Source organism: Coenobita brevimanus, chromosome 93, assembly GCF_032717465.1.
Source record: "Coenobita brevimanus isolate Jiangsu-jjx chromosome 93, ASM3271746v2, whole genome shotgun sequence".
Taxonomy (NCBI): domain Eukaryota; kingdom Metazoa; phylum Arthropoda; class Malacostraca; order Decapoda; family Coenobitidae; genus Coenobita; species Coenobita brevimanus.
This window is the reverse complement of record NC_137046.1, coordinates 48,570,990-48,586,748: the sequence shown is the minus strand read 5'-3', so window position 1 is coordinate 48,586,748 and position 15,759 is coordinate 48,570,990. Positions and strand designations below refer to the sequence as shown.

The following is a 15,759-nucleotide window of genomic DNA, read 5'->3' as shown; positions in this document are numbered from 1 at the left end:
ACCTGTTAATCTGGGTCACCACTGTTGCTTAATCACATGGTCATTTCGACTCAGGTTGATGAGCAATACTACTGTGGTTAGTCCTTGCGGTCGTCTGTGCTTAAACTGTATTACTGCGTCATAATAACATCTTTTTTTATTGCGTTGTAATTGTCTGCTATTAATTTACATGACGCTAAAATCGGTTCAAAGTATGGAATCTGCAATATGATCTAAAATGTGTAACTGTCGTGAAAAATAGATTTCACCAGTGTCCTTTTTTCAGGAAAATACATGTATACCTTTCAGTAAGCATTAGCATAAGAGTGTTTAGGTGACTATCCTTCTTTTCTTGATTGATTTTGTATTTCTGTCCGTTTGTCTATTGATAATTGCTACATCTTAACAAGAAATTCTTCAGATATTTCAGTCTATTTACTCATGTCCTCTGTTCCCATGCCCCATCACAGTCACTCATATACTCCACCACTTACCCGTTCCACATGCTTCTCGGCCTACCTCAGTTTTACCTAACCACTCCGCTTTTACTGTATATGTACCCAACTAGTAAGTCTGGTAAGAATGGTAAAATTGTTACACACACACACACACACACACACACACACACACACACACACACACACACACATATATATATATATATATATATATATATATATATATATATATATATATATATATGTGTGTGTGTGTGTGTGTGTGTGTGTGTGTGTGTGTGTGTATGTGTAAATTATAGATTTATTCGCATCAACTTAAATGTTTGCTTTTCTTGCCATCCGTTACTCTTTACCAACCTCCCTCACTCCTGTTCCTCGTCTCTCACCCCTTTGACAATTAAGGTGAAGCCAGCCAGACAACAATACCAATCCTCTTTCCTTTGTTGTACCGCCTCCCTGTACGCGTTGCTTTATTTATTACTTTCATGGCTAATGGCATCCTCGCCAACCAACAGCCATCAGCACCATCTAGTGTGCTCATTATATCTGGAACGACAGCTGTATTTAATTAGACAGAGAAAAAATGAATGATGATTAATAATGTTGATGTGGTAGTTGGCGTATGTGTTTAAACTTTTAATTACCGTCAGTGTCTCATTATTCGGAAATATTCTGAGCATTTTTTCATTGATGGGTAGAATTATATATATATATATATATATATATATATATATATATATATATATATATATATATATATATATATATATATATTTACATATATATCTGTGTGTGTGTGTGTGTGTGTGTGTGTGTGTGTGTGTGTGTGTGTGTGTGTGTGTGACAGACACGGACTTGTTAATCCGTGCTCTAAGGCCCAACAGTTCTCCGATTTGTCACATACCTTTACATCTCTTCGTGTCTGAGATACTTACAGCAACTAACTTTACTTGCAGAATCTATCTCACCCGCCTCTGCCGCCACCATAATAACATCCCAACCTTTCCGCCACAAATAACATCCAACCTCACCACTTCGTAATAACCCTGCCTCACTGCCACAAACAGCGCCCAGCCACCTCCACACACGGAACAAGCTTCTCAGTTAGGTTCTGACGAGGGTACTGAGCTTCACAAAAAGCCAATTAGCGGCGGAGGCTGGGCTGGGGCTGCCTGTGATCACAAAGCTGGGGGGAGGGGGTGCCGCTCCCTCTAGGCACAGAGCACAAAGCAGCTTCATTGTAGTGTAGAGGTGGTTTTCACTGTGAGGTGTCTGAGAATTATTGACACTTCTAGGTAGTATTATGTGAGCTTTATACTTTGATGCTATATTTATTTTCAGTAGCATAAGAATGTAGAAACAGTGCTAGAGTCAAGTAATTCTAAACACTGGAATGATTTTCATGGCACATCTGTCCGTAAGACAGGATAGAAGTCACTGGAATCCTCTGCTCTAATATTCTTAAAATGAATGTGACGCCTCAGAGCTCTCCACATTTATTATGCTGTTCATAAATCTTTACAAGGCAGATAAGGTAGACACAAGCTTCAGACCCAAAGCCAAGAAGCACTTACGGTACTGAAGTGCGAGTACATAAACCAAGTCTTTACTGAACGGCCAGAAATACGCCTTATACTAACACCCAGTAAATGAAATGCGGCGCGACTTGTCAGCAGACTTTATTTCCGACCGCCGTCATAGCCCTAGCATTTGCAGTGGCCGCCTGCGGGAAATTCTTTAATTTCCGTCCAAGATATTGTGCTGCCCTGTGTACTTTGTGACCCAAGGGCATTACTGGCTGCTGGCATACGTGTTGTCTAGACTGGAATTGCCAAGAGGCATTGTGCACTAAGACAGTAAGTGTATTATTCTATGGTGCCTTGGTGTGCATAAGCTATCTGCCACTTACATTATACATCGCTGAAATACAGGTACATGATTCCGTACGTCATTAGTTTATGCAAGTAATTTACACACACTTGTAACTCTGACAAAGGAGGTAGGTAATGTATGTTTCAGATAAGGAGTCTAAGTTGAGTATGTTTTAAAACAGTTAACAATATATAGTTATCGTTAGAGCAACTAACTGTGTCAATCATTTGATCGAACTTGCATGCGATTATTCTTTATTGTTCAAGTCGATTCTCTTTCACATTCGTCTGTGTGTAATCGACTACAGTGATTCGTGGAAAAGGTTTAAGCTAAGTATGCGTTAATCTACAAAGCTTCATATTTTTTTAAGCAAACTGCATGTACCTCATACTCGCTGCCATACACATAAAGTTAACAATGCAATTCAACAACTGTGCTTGGGTGGAAACTTTGGCATAATCGCATCTGCTCTCTATAAACATAGTCGTAAGCAATTGTGGTTCAAAATATCGATTTATAATTTTCTATGGTTCACAGACACAGAATGCTGATTGTCTATCAACACAGAAAATATCTCATGTTGTTATGGTATCACTCACCTTTGTTTTATATACAATGGTGTGGCTGACTCTCGTGTTCTATACTACACCACCTGTACATTCTTTAGTAACCAGAAATCTCAATGTATCACAAATGCAAAAGCCTTTATCCAACCATAAACACACAGTATACTGTGCTTCGAGATATGGAGATTTTATAGCAAACTGACTGACAGACATGAAAAGAATTACGTGTTTCTATACTGAAAAATAAGCTGTTTCAGCTGTGCCCTGTATCTTCTTTCCAGTTGTGGCAACACTCCTATAAAACCTAGGCAAACAGAGTAGTAAAAAACCTTCTGCAGTTTTACTTGCCTCAGTATCGCGTTTCTCTTTAGCATTAAAAATGCCGTTTAGTATTGGATAATGTGCTGTCTGATATACTGTAATTGCAATGCCTTTTTCAATATTATACAGTGACATAAAAATACCCCACTTTTCATCCATGAGCAAAAATCATAGCCCGCACACACACACACACACACACACACACACACACACACACACACACACACACACACACACACACACACACACACACACCGCGACACAATACCGGCGTGTGGATTGTGTTACCATCGAGCAGGCGGCGTTAATTACTGGAACAACGGAGAGCTTCGGGTTACGGCAGGTTTTTGGCGGTGAGGGGTGGAGGAGGGGAGAGGGGGGAGAAAAGAAGAAAGGAGGAGAAAAAAAAATGGGAGGATGATGGGAGAAACAGGCGAAGAGACGAAAACGATGAGGGGAGGGGAAGCAAACTAAGAGTGGCGAGAAAAAAGGGAGGAAGAGAAGGGGAAAGAAAGTGAGGCGAGGTAAGGAGAAGTAGGATTAGAGAAAAGATAATAGAGTGGAGGAGGAGGCAACGTGAGGGAAGGTTAGAAAAGCGAGAAACGGGGGCGGGAGGAAAAGGGAGAGGGGTAAGGAGAGAAAAAAATGAAAGGGGGTAGGGAGAAAAAGGATTATGGGAAACTATCAAAGGGAAAAAGTGGGAGAAACGAAGGGAAAGAACAGAAAAAGCTGGAAATAGCTAGAGGATGCAGGGTAAGGGAAATGGCGAGGAGAAAAGAATGTGGGAAAAGGTTAGGAAGACATGGGCTTGGAAGAGAATGATGGGGGTGGGAAGATAAAGCGAGAGGATGTAGGAAGGAGCAGGGGAGAAAATTATGAAGGAGGGTGGGGAAAACTGGGGTCGGGGGAGAAATGGGTGAGAGGAGTTAGGGGGAGATAAGAAGTAGGGCAGGGGAAATTACAGGAGGGAAGAAAGGCGGGGGAAGGTGGGGAAAACTTGAGGAAGGAAGAGATGGGAGGAAGGAGGAGGTAGGGAGGAAGAAAAGGTGAGGGAAGGTAGGAAGGAACAGGGAAAGAAAACTGTAAAAGGGAAACGGGTGAGGGAAGGTAGAGAGGAGCAGGGTAGGAGAAACTGTAGGAGGGAAAAAGGTGGATCAAGGTGGGGAAAACTAAGAGCCACAAGGGAAATGAGTGAGATGGTGAGAGAGGGGAAGGTGTTAGAGATGGTGGTGAGGGAAACGGAGACAGTAAGAAAATAAAGAAAAGAATGGAGAGAGAGAGAGAGAGAGAGAGAGAGAGAGAGAGAGAGAGAGAGAGAGAGAAGGGGAGGAGAAAAGGACGAGGAGACGAGGAGTAAGCTGGCGATGAGAAAAAGAATGGGGAGGGTTGAGAAGGAAGGTGGGAGGAGAGGGAGAGGCGAAGAAAAAAGAAGTAGAGATAAGAAAACGAGAAAAATATGAAGAGAAGCAGAAAATTTTGAGAAAAAACAGAAGAAAGTGATATACATATAAAGGAAGGCACAGAGAGAGGTGAAAGTAGTTTGTAAAAAGAAGAGGATAATAACAAAACGAGAGACAAAGCAAAACAGACCGATAGACAGGCAAGATGAGAGAGAGAGAGAGAGAGAGAGAGAGAGAGAGAGAGAGAGAGAGAGAGAAGGGGAAGATATATTGGACCCTAGGGAAGAGATGGGCAAGAGAATAGGAGAGAGAGAGAGAGAGAGAGAGAGAGAGAGAGAGAGAGAGAGAGAGAGAGAGACAGACAGACAGACAGACAGACAGGCAGAGTTTCGTACTTGCATCAATACAAATGTACACATCACATATCCATTGGTATGCATACATGAATCGTATACGTATTCAAACACACAAAGGTGCAATAACAAGTTTCTTTCTTTCTTTCTTTCTTTCTTTCTAGAGAGAGAGAGAGAGAGAGAGAGAGAGAGAGAGAGAGAGGAGCACTGTTCAATACATCGAACAGCAAAATGCAATCCAGTGTACACCGTCTAATCACTGGTGCATATTTCATCGGCGGCAGCACCCGGTTCACCCACCTGTCACACCCACGGCTACAGGGGTGGGTGATTGGGTGGTTGGCTGGTGATTAGTGGTTAACGGGATGGTAAGATGGGTAGTTGAGTGACTGGTTGGATGGTTGATTAGGTGGATGGTTGGATGGTTGATTAGAAGGGTGGTTGGATAGCGAAATGTTGTCTGGGTGCGATAGGTGGTTGGATGGCGATGGGTGGGTGGATGGTTGTTTGGATGACTGGATGGTTAATTTGTTGGGTGGGTGGCTGGATGGTGATACGTGGGTGGATGGTTGAATGAATGACTGGGTGGTTAATTTGGTGGGTGGGTGGCTGGATGGTGATACATGGATGGATGGTTGAATGGATGACTGGGTGGTTAATTTGGTGGTTGGGTGGTTGGTTCAGTGATCAGATGATTGACTGAGTGGTTTGGATGGTTGACTGAGTGGTTGGATGGTTTATGGTTGGTTGACTGAGTGGTTGGATGGTTTATGGTTGGTTGACTGGGTGGTGGGATGGCTGGCTGGTTAGATGATTGAGTGGACGGTTCGTTGGGAGAATGGCTTGTCAAGTCGTCCGCCGGGTGGGAGGTGCGGGGCTGTGTAGGGTAAACAGTGTGTGTGTGTGTGTGTGTGTGTGTGTGTGTGTGTGTGTGTGTGTGTGTGTTTGCGAGCTCAGCCAAGTGAATTGCTTAAAGTTACAGGGGGGAACTTTACACAAACTATATAATTGAGACAGGACAAACAGAAAACGAAAGCAGAGAGTTGGAGGCTGCCAGGAGAAACGAGGGAGAACTGAGGGAAAACAGAAATTGTAGAGAAGTCGAATTCATACATGAGCAGTGCACGCCGTAAGCAGTTTAATGCAACATATCAGCCAACGCAAAAAAATATCTGCACCATTTTATTTTTTGCTGTGAAATCTTAGAGTACACACACACACACACACACACACACACACACACACACACACACACACACACACACACACACACACACACAAACGCTCTCTCCCTCTCTCTCTCTCTATTTACCGCGTTCGGGAGAAATACTATTCACCCCGACCTTAAAAATCAATATCCCTCCCAGTTCTGTGTCCCTGGCAGGCTTAATCTTGATCTGTGCGAGAGGGAGGCCCACAGATTCAACTAAACAAATGGAGGTTTTATATTCGAACTTAATACTGAGATTTAGGTGAGGCTGTGGGTGGAAGGTCTGGTTCTATTGAAAGACTAGATGAAACAAATAGGGTGAAAGAGTGAAGAGAAATGATTCGCAGGAAGTAATGTGAAAGTGGAAAGATGAATTGAGAGAGAGAGAGAGAGAGAGAGAGAGAGAGAGAGAGCGAATGCAAGATAGATATTTAAAGGAGAGGTCATCACAGCCGTAACAGAAAACAGATTAGAGCGGAAAATAAGGGAAGGGTTTGTGAGCGATAAGTAGTGAGAAAGTATAATGTCTGAAAATGCAGGGAAAATAAATATGGGCTATGTCTCCGGCAACACGGGATCCCGAGGGTCAATAATTTAGGGGAGTGCAGCCGTAAAGTAAGATTAGAGGGATCTACTGCCTTACCCAGGAGGAGCGCGAGGGAAACTATTATAGCTTTAGATTAATATAGGTGAAGTACAGACGTGTAGTGGCAGTTTCCGCCCGTTACTCGTCTCCGCTGTGTTTACTGGAGTTTCATGTATTGTACACTCGTCATTGCGATAATGTCTAATATCATACTTGCTGCCGGCATTCAGTTTTATTGTATTTAGGAGAGATTCAGCAAAGTGAGGGGGGAAAACTGTGTCCATTAAGTAATGAAAACACTTTAATTTCTATGTAGCCAATGATTTTGCTTCAGTAGAGAGACGATATGTTTTTACATTATCTGTGTCTGTTTCAACATTTATACGCTTCATGCAGTGGCAATCTCTGGTCGACATTATTGCCCCACAGGGAGGTGAACTTCCTCCTGGAAATTTTTACACACACGAAATATCCTTTACATCCGTCTAGCCTGCACTAACATATGAAACCCCAGTATTTCATTTCCTGTACACGCATCACTTCCCAGAATCCACCCTCAGTCGCGTCCACTCCCTGGCTCGTATTCTCGTCGACTTAGCAGGCTTTCGGACATCTCTCTCTTGGCGATAAAGTTTGCATATTGTACAGCGATATTCTCGTACATGATGATTTTTCCTTTATAACATTGACAATCTTTGCATAACTATCTTACACGAGAATATTAATCCCTCGGTCCGATGATGTATTTTTCGATTTATTCGGTGTCCAGATTATTTCATATAAGTTTTCGAGTTACTTTTGAAATTGGAAGAAATGGATATAGGTCCTCATCAACTCCTTCAGAACAACAAGTCCTTCCTAAATTGAGCAAAATAGTGTGGAGGTAGCAAAAAAACTGGCATTGAAGGGATTGATGTGCCGTATGCAGAAAATAAAGTTGTAAATAAGTTCTAGTGAGGCTACATTGACCAGAATACGGGACTGGAACGCGGTGTGGCGGTGGCAGCAGTTACATTTGTCACTCCAGCAGACGCCATCACCACAAATGGCTTCTGCCCCACGCACCTGCAGCCATCACACAACCTCATTCTTCCCGCCACAATATCACCACCACCTCACATCATCTGGCTTTTTTGGACCCAGAATACTTTCCTTTACGTCACCCACCACCGATGCATCATTACCTGCTGCTACACTCATTTTCTACACCCACTTTGTCACTTATTTTCTGCGGGGGTAATAATGTCTTACTTGAACTTGCTGATTTATCCTATCATCACCATCTCTCTCTCTCTCTCTCTCTCTCTCACACACACACACACACACACACACACACACACACACACACACACACACACACACACAATCCCTGCTGCCCCATCCCCCACATCACACACCACGACCCACCTGTCTACCCCTCCCTCACACCCACAACCCCTCATCACCCAGCTAATCCATGGCGTGTGGTGGACGATACAGGACCCGGGAGAGGAGGGACCCAGGGCAACTTTTGTGCGGGGCCAGAACCACCGTGCCATCTACATATCTCACGCAGTAGCCACGTAGCACACACACACACACACACACACACACACACACACACACACACACACACCTAGCACGTCACTCTTGCTTGTGCGACCGTCCGTTTCAATTCCAGGCGACAGGGACTGAGATGTGGAGGAGTGGAGCGAGGGTGATGGAGGTGAATGATAACGCGACTGGAATAGCGATAGCGAGTGTAGTATCACCGTTCAGAGGTTCATAGTCTAGGCTGCATAGGCGGTTTCGTAGCTCCTCCTCCTTAGCGATTTATCTTACATATCGCACAGTAACATTCCTTGGAGCTTTATCTTCATCGCCATTATATCGGTGTAGTTTACGTAGAAATGAATATTGAGGTGTTCTGTGCGGGATAAATCACCAAGAGGAAGTGTTTCGAAATCCTCAAAGCCACTTTAAATACGATCCAGTTTTATAAAAGCCTTGGGCATATGTCAGGGGCTATATAGCAGTAACATGGTAATCTTTGCAGGTAGATATATAGATAGATAGATACATAGATAGATAGAAAGACACAGATAAATAGACAGATAAATAGATAGATAGATAGATAGACAGACAGATAGATAAATAGGGAGATATGTAGATAGATATATAGTTAAAGACATATACACTCGAGTTTGCACAGCTACCATAAAGGCACTATACAGGGAATTGACAATAAAACCTGTGTTAATTGTCAATCACAAAAAAAAAAAAAAAAAAAAAAAAACCTGGACTGGCAGTTACAAGAGCACCCCACCTACCACACTCTCTCCCTTATTTAATGGAGGATTCAGGCTGACCCACACTAACTCGCTAGCCTTGACCTTTGACCTTTAGGCAGCTGGACATGACAGCCTCACGTAGAGCCTCCTGCTGGCTGAGTGCTGGAGGGGAGGGGAGGAGGGAGGCCTGGTGTGGATGGATATGGTTATGAAGCAGTGCATTATGGGAGCCACGACCTTCATTCACATTTTCACTTTCGCTTTTAATCTTCACCTTCAGCCTCAGTATCGCCTTAAGCAACCTCATTGCCACTGTTCCCCAACCTCAACTTTACTGTCACTCCTCAGTCAACCTCATTTTCACTTACTCTTTTCTTCACCCTCAGCTTTCCAATCACGTCAGTTAACTTCATTTTCACTATTTTATTCATACTTAACTTTACAGCCACCTTAATCAACCACACTATCATTCACTTCATTTGTCACTCAGGCAATCACAGTCATCTTAATCAACCGCATTTTCATTTCGTTTCAATTTCCACTTTCAGCTTCACAATAACCTACATCATGACCCTTGTTTCTCGCCACACCTGCTGGAATAATACTCAGACATGCTTGTGCGTTGTTGGCTGAGCTGCAATGATTTACCTTTGTTTAATTAAGCTTCAAGGAAGTGCTGGGGAAGCCGGCCTTGAGTCCAGTGGCAAATTTGCAGGTGATGAAGGGAGAGGACGAGAGAATGTTACACACACACACATACACACACACACACACACACACACACACACACACACACACACACACACACACACACACACACACACACACACACAGGCCGCTACCTCCGAATAATGATGCCTGATTTGCACACATATTGCACCCCTGACTGCCAGCCCAAATACCTGGCTCACCTCACCTCACCTGGCTAGGCTACCCCACTGCTCTGCTACCTGGCTCATTTGAACTACCTGAGAACTGCCTAACTTACACAGACGACCTCAATCCTAGCCTATCTGAATCACCTGGATCTGCTTCACCTGAATCACGTTAACTACCTGATTCACCTTGATTACGTAACTCACCTGAACTACCTGACTTACCAGAATTGGCTGACTCATCAAGACCACCTGCTGGGCGGCCTGGCATACCTGGACTATTTAACTCTGGCTATGTATTTCGTACAGCCATCTAGTTCATTCTTCCTTATGCAAGTATGCTATCCTATCGGCGGTGTATTCATTTGTATGCATACTTGTTAGAGAGAGAGAGAGAGAGAGAGAGAGAGAGAGAGAGAGAGAGAGAGAGAGAGAGAGAGAGAGACAGACAGACAGACAGACAGAGAGGAGGGTAAGGTCAGGAAAAGTGAGAGACCAAATAGAGTTAAAAGTTCGCAAAACATAGTTCTTATTGTTATTTTGCTACCCTAATCCTTCTGATCGAGCAGACCCATCAACCGCACGTGCCTAACAGGCCATGCTAGGTCCTCCCGTGGAGTGATCTGATGTTCACATGTGGATGGCAGCGCCTCGCCACACTGCACTTGCCTCTCTCCACCCAGTTAACAGAGGCACCATACTAGGCTCCTCATCACCCCGTTGTATGGTTTTATGGTTACCACCCAACGATATGAAAAGTTTCCTGAGTTACAGGAAACCATTTGGCTTCTCACTCAGTGTAGGGCCTCCTGAAGTGGAAAGAAGAGTAATAAATAGTGACGGGAAGGATGGGAGAAAGAGGAAGAGAGGAGGACAGACATAGAAATAGAGTGGTAGATATGAAAGAAGAAGTTGGCAGCTCTACATCAAGTGAGTGGATGATGAGGTCCTCCACCTAACTCCAAGTAAAATGCTGTAGGAAGAAATATTAGAAATCTTAGACATCTTGTAGGCTTCTTTTATAAATAGAAACATGTTAAGACGGAAATTAATGATATTAGCAAGGGCAATCAAAATGCAATAAAAATAAATAAATAAATAAACAGAAATAGAGCTAATAATATCAACAAGCCACTCACCATCTCTTAATATCACAGAAAACTTATATTAAAACGAAGATTCATAAGCATTCTTGGCCCACTTCTCCCGGCAACTTTGTTCTGAATTTTAATATAACTCGGCACCACATTGCATTTTTCAGGCGGGGGATGCTTGCCTGTTCGGTATTAATATATTTTAATATCAATTTGCGCATTAATTCTGCCTTTTTTTTTTTTTAAATTGCATATTGCCCTATTTACTATTTATTTTTCTTACTTGGTGGCCTAATGGGTTAAGGCTCTCTTATCGGATGTGTTCTATGAGGGTTTACATCCAAGTGATGGTTGGGTCTGTTCCTCACATTATGCCACATACCGACGAGTGACTGGTCGCTCTTGCCTTATATGTTCGGACGAGTAGCTTAACTTTGTAGCCCCTGGTCTCTACACTCCAAGAGGGACAATAGTGGAGAGGATGACGGATTATTCTTTATTTAGATGTCTACTTTTTTATTCAGTGCACAACTCAGAGGCGCCAGATAATCTCATGAAGGTATTAATATTACTGTCAAGTACTGCCTTTCTGGTTGTTTATCAAGTACCGATTTTTTCAATGCTATTTTTAATGGTTCTTCTATTTACCTTCTTCTCGATATGTAAGTAGGTTTAATATCCTTCTTCATTCGATATGTTAACATCTGTTGATCAAAAACATCATACTCTCATTATTGCTCACATATTCTTAAATGCAGAATCATTACACAAAGGATATTTTGTGTCCTACAATGAAGTGTCGTTCTGTAAAGAGTCATGCCATAGTTCTCTCACTATTTCTCACCTTATTATTAACTCTTTTACCAAGAGGACGTCTTTTTCTCAGTTCTCAGTCAAAACGGGAATCGAGTTAGTTTCCAACCCTTTTGTTGTAATGTATTCCTCAGAGCTTAATGAAACTGTCTGACTTTACCAGAAACACATTACAAACTACAATCATCGTGGTAAACGACATTAAATTGCTTCTCCTCGAGTTCTCAGTCTCTGCAGGTCACCTCTCCATTCCTCCAAGAATATTTTCAAACGTTTCTTCAACACAACTTTCCACTCTCCCTCTTCGCTTTCCATCTTGCCACTCTATAATTCTCTATCCTAACCGGAGCCCCGTCTAGCTTTTCATCACTCCATCTCTCCTTTCTACCTCGCCATCATATTTCACAACCGATCACCGTGCTGCTTTACACAAGACTTCATCCTCAAATAAACTTTTTCTTTTCTTCAGCCTTTATCTTCCAAATTTCTCCACTCCTTTATAGTACTACTCTATAAATAACTCCACAATCTCTTTAACTTATCTCCATCTCTCTACGAAAACAAACCTGCTCTGCCACTCTCCACTCCTCCAGCATTCCCGCTTCTCCAGTTGTGCTCTCCCCACTGCCCACCAGAATTTCTCTACCAGTCCAAATCACTTCTCCACTAGTGCTCTCCCCCACTCTCCACTACTTCATCACTTCTGGCTCTCCACCAGCACACACCACCACTCTCCTTTGCCACGCTCACCCACTTTTCACTGCCACGCTTTCCCATTCCCCACCACTCCAAACCACCTTTCCATTAGCGCTCTCCCCCACTCACCACCATCTCTTCTCCACCAGCCCAGGCCGCCTCTCCACCTCCACTTTCCTCCACCGTCGCTTATCTCCGGCGCCACCTGGACGGCATCGTAAGCGGCCTTATTAAAAGAGGCACAATTAATCACTGACGGATGAGTGTTGGTGGTGGTGGGGTTGTGGTTGTGGTGATTGTGGTTGTGGTGGTTGATGTGAGATGCATTGTGGTGAGTTGTGGTGGTTGTCGTTGTGTTGGGTATGATGTGGTTAATGTGGTGAGTTGTGGTGCTTGTGGTGGTTTGTGGTTGCTGGGAGTTAAAGTGATGGGTTGTGTTGGTTTGAGTGTGGTTGATGTGGTGGCTGTGGCTGTGCAGGCTTTGTTAGCCCAGTCAGCACGATTTCTTCCTGATCAGTTTATTATTGCCACCTCCGGACGATTTTCATCACCTGAATAGTTTTAGTTTTATTTATTTATCAATCCTGCAAAACAAGATGGTGTAATTTTCGGCACTCGCCCTGTCCCGTTGCGCGAGATTTAACTTGTCTGTGTGTGTGTGTCCATCTGTTTGGGTGTATGTGCCTAACTCCTCTTTGACTTCGATGGATTTAAATGAAACTTCCCAGGTGAGTCAGTGTGGTTACTCCAAAGGTCTTCCAGTACATACGATTTTCCACCCATAATTTTTAGAGGGGATCAGTTCCCCTCACTAAAATTTAACATTCTCAAAAGTAGTGAAAGGAGGGCAGATATCGCTTTGCTATCTTAATACATGTTGTTCAATGGAGTCTTATTCATAATGCGATATTTGGGGAGCAAGATCCCCCCAATGATTCTTGAAGAATCAGCCATCCTCCCAAAAATACAAACGATCAAAAATAGGGGAAAGTGAACACATGGCTATCAGTGAAACTTTTTCAGGATAATTCGTCTGGTTCCTTGATAATGTCTTCCACTATGTAAAATTCTCTGCCATTATTTTATGGGAGTCAGTCCCCTCCAAAACTTACAAAGGATACAAAGTAGGGGAAGGAGGGCAGATATTGCTTTGATATCTTAATATATATTGCACAATGGGCTTTCATTCTACCACCACCACCACCATCACTACTACTACTACTACTACTACTACTACTGTTATTACCTCCGCCAAGAAAGTTATGTTATTGCCGGCGTTTGTTTGTTTGTCTGTCCGTTTGTTTGTGTTTGTTTGTCTGTCTGTCTGTCATCAGCATTAATAAAAAAGTTATGAACGGATTTTGATGAAACTTCTTAGAAGGGAGGCCATGGGCCAAGGAAGAAATGATTAAATTTGGGGGTGGATCCGGATCCGGATCCGGAGTATCCAGCGCAATATCTCCAGAAGTTTTCAATGAATATCAGTTAAATTTTGTGGAAAGGTGCGCCATGGACCAAGAAACAACTTATAAAATCTGGGGGCGGATCTGGATCCAGATCCTATATCCACGGATCTGTTGACAGGATTACTCAAAAAGTTATGAACGGATTTTGATGAAATTTTATGGAAGGGTGGGCCATGGGCCAAGAAAGAAATGAATTAATTTGGGGAAGGATCCGGATCAGGATCCAGAGTATCAAGCACAGTATCTCCAAACGTTCTCAATAAATTTCAATAAAATTTTGTGGAGAGGTGGGCTATGGACCAAGAAAGAATGGATTAAATTTTGGGGTGGATCCTATATCCACGGATCCGGATCCAGATCCTTTTCAAAAGCAATAGCACTGGCGAAGGTATGCGCTCTCTGAGTGTTTTTACGCCATGTCCCCTTTTATCGATATGGGCTAAGGCGTTACCCCTGGGTAGAGGACTTTGGTTCTGGAGCGTGTAGCACTGTATGACCGGATGCCCTTCCTGATGTCTACCAATGACCCTTGGGTGGGTTCGAACTTCCGACCCTTCGGTCAGAGCGCTCTAACCCACTGAACCATGGCTGCCACAACCAGCGAGGAGACAGGAGAGAGCTACCTCTCCCACCATGGCAGCTTACCCTGGCTCGGCATGAACTCACTACTCTTCGGTCTCCAGTCAGGCGCTCTACCACTGAGCCGCCATGCCCCCAAAAGGGGGGAAATTTCGCCTTGATCCTCAGGTGTGGGGTTTCCGGGAGATCTGGTGTGAGTGCAAGGCTGGATTTCTAAAAGTTTGTGAGAATTGTACCCCCGGTGGGACTCGAACCCACAATCCCTGGCTTAGGAAGCCATTGCCTTGTCCATTAGGCCACGGGGGCTTTTTATTTATTTTTTACTACTATACAGCTGCTGCTACTACTACAACTTACTAAGTGTATCCTGAGATCAATTTTAATACCCTCTGTGATATATTTCATTCACATATGCCACAAGTGCGATCATGTGGCTTTTACATCGGGATACTAGCTTCTTTGACGACGCAGCAATATTATTTTGTAATTCTTTCAGATCGGCATGCACATCACAAGATTGGGTACGCAGTTTTCATGGTTTCTCTGAATCCACGGGAAGAAATGGCACATCTACTTTATTTTTCTATTAATGAAAGGGCTGAGGAAGACTGCATCCAGTTCCTTTATTTCTAAAAATCTCTCCTACGCTGAGTAAAATCGTCTGTAGATAGAATAAAACATATGGTAAAAGACATTCCAGTTTATATTGGTTGTGGTAATTAGGTTGTTGTGGTGTATGGTGATCCTTGTAACCAGTGAGCGTGCGTGGTGATGGTGATAATGATGGCGGTAGCAGTAGTTGTTGTTAGGTAACCTCGGTCTGTCTGGCCGAGCAGACCCATCAGCTGCTGACAAGCAACTTTTCCTGCAGGGTTATCCCGTGCAGTGAATCTGTGTTCCCTTGCGGTTGACAGCGCCTTGCCATATCGAGGAACGGGGAAGAATGTGGAGGTTTGGTTCGTGGATGGATGTTGCATATGCATCTCTTCACCCAGTTAACAGGGGAACCATAGTAGGTCCCACATCACTCATTTATTAGGTTACCTAGTTACCATCCAGCGTTGTAAATGGTTTCTTGGATTACAGGAAACCGTTAGGTTTGTCACTCAGTATAGAGCCACCTGAAGTTAAAGAAGAGAAATAAAAATGGACATGATGGCTGAGGGAAATAGGATGAAAGAAGATCAAATATAGAAAAAGGCTGATCAAGGTGAAGGAAGA

At 43.3% G+C, this 15,759-nt stretch overlaps 1 non-coding gene across 1 annotated transcript; it reads right to left on the bottom strand.

Annotated features, from left to right (window-relative positions):
* Positions 1-14,771: 14,771 nt before the first annotated feature.
* TRNAR-CCU (transfer RNA arginine (anticodon CCU)) lies at positions 14,772-14,844 on the bottom strand. Its single transcript has one exon. It is a non-coding gene; the product is annotated as a tRNA-Arg (tRNA).
* Between the last annotated feature and the right edge of the window lie 915 nt (positions 14,845-15,759).